Raw genomic sequence first — 2,011 nt, 5'->3', positions numbered from 1 at the left:
GGCGGGCGCTGCGCATGCGTAGGCCGGGCCCGGCCGCTGCCCGCCGGCGATTCCTGGGCGCCCCACGTTCTTCGTGCTGCATGTTATAGCTGCACAGGACAAAAGCCACTCAGTATCACGGCTGGCTGCGGGAGACTTCAGACGCCGGGCAGCCTCCCAGGCCGAGGCCCGCGGCCGGCCCAGAAGCTTCCCTCCATCCGGCCCCCCACCCCACTCCGGTGCCTGGGGCTGCAGGGCTGGCGTGGGTGCGTGGGCCAGCGCCAGGGCCGGCTGGTGGGACGCCTGAGTTCCGGGGCCTGGGTGGGAATCTGGCACCGGCTTTGCCGCCTCGCGCGCGGTCACGCCAACAGCAGGGCCTTCACGCCTCAGCACCTGTCCGGTGCCCTTTGCTCCTGCCTCCACACAGGTCAGGTCACACTGCCTTAGCCCGCTTCCGCTCACTCCTCCAGCCAGTCCTCTACACTGGCCACCTGAGTTTCCTAACATTGCCCAGATCGTGTCACCCAGCCTCTCCCCCACTAGAGCCTTCACTGGCTCCCCCACTAGAGCCTTCACTGGCTCCCCCACTGTCTCCTGCAGCAAGTGCCTCCTCAACCTCCCAGCACGTGGTGGGCAGATGTCATCGGATGACTTTTTTGACTCAGGCACTAGGCGGGCTGTGAGCCAAGAAGGCAGAGACCCGGGTCTGTTGGTTTCCACCTGTCCCCCCAGTGCCTGGCACAGAGAAGGCAAATAGCGATATACTCAAACTGTAGCAATTTCCCCAAGGCATCAAGACTATCTGTAGCTCCAGCTCCTAATGCATCGTGAGCATTCCATGAATGTTTGATGATGCTGACATGTGATGCGGGAGAGACCAGAGTAACATGCAGACGTCAGGCGAAGTCATTGCTGTTGTAACTTCAGAGGTATTCACCTATCTCAGAAGGGGTTACAGGGAGCTTCTGAAGATCGAGGGGAAGGGATGCAAGGGGATTTCTGCCTCCTGAGCCCTGTGGGCCTGGACAGAGAGAAGCTGATGAAGGGGCAGCTGGATCAGCATGAGGAAGCCACTCCTTAGAGAAACTTAGGCAGGAGCTCAAAACGGGGAGGGCCATTTACCTGTTCGTAGTGAATGTGGGTTGGGGGCCAGGCTCTGGGGTGAGAGTTGAGCTCAAAGCTTGCCTCTCCTGAGCAGTGGGGAGAATGGTATGACTTTGTTAAATTAACTTTTGTTAAGTGGAGCACAGGATGCTGGAAGGTGAGCAAGGTTCAACGACAGACCACAAGAGACATTGAAATGGAGAAATTGATCACTCACAGGTCCTGGAGGAAGTCCACAGCACACCTCAAGGGGTCACACGGGGAGGTCAAGGCAGAGTACAGACAGAGAGAGGCAGGACCTGGGGCTCACGCCTTTATTAGAGTCTATGGGTGGAGTGCTATGGGGTTCCCGGGCTAGGACTGGATTGGCCAATTCAAACCAAGTAATGCCGTTTTGGTAAGCCCCTGGGGCTCTTATCTAAAGGGGTACATAAGGCACACAGGCATTGGGAGGAAGTGGAGACTGCTGATCACAAGGGCTGTTAGACAAAGCCTGTCGTCAGCGTTTGTTGTGGCTCTGGGCTGCTGCTGCCAAGGGCGTGCGTGTGCGTGAAGACATTAGTAAGAGGTCTCTGCAGGCTGCGTGGCCAAAGTGGATGCAGACGCAGTACCAGGGAGCAGCTGAGCAAAACTCTGGACAGGGGAATAGCACAGTGAGGCTGCCGTGGCCAAAAGCACGCGGAGGGCTGGCATAGGGCCAGGCCACAGAAGGTGCCTGTTGGGTGTTCTCTTTGATTTGTCCGTTTGGCATCCATGCCTCACAGTTAATCAACTATATTTCTTATCTTTGTGTTCCTGATGCTCTGGCCTTACAGACCCAGAGAGAGACTGCCCCTCCCTGGGCCAGCCAGTTCTTAGAGACGGCAAAGGGAGCTCATATGCAAACCAGCTACTCCCACTGCCTCTCTCCTCACACACGCCCTCCAAG

This window comes from Pteropus vampyrus, unplaced genomic scaffold, assembly GCF_000151845.1.
Source record: "Pteropus vampyrus isolate Shadow unplaced genomic scaffold, Pvam_2.0 Scaffold158, whole genome shotgun sequence".
Taxonomy (NCBI): domain Eukaryota; kingdom Metazoa; phylum Chordata; class Mammalia; order Chiroptera; family Pteropodidae; genus Pteropus; species Pteropus vampyrus.
This window is presented reverse-complemented; position numbering follows the sequence as displayed.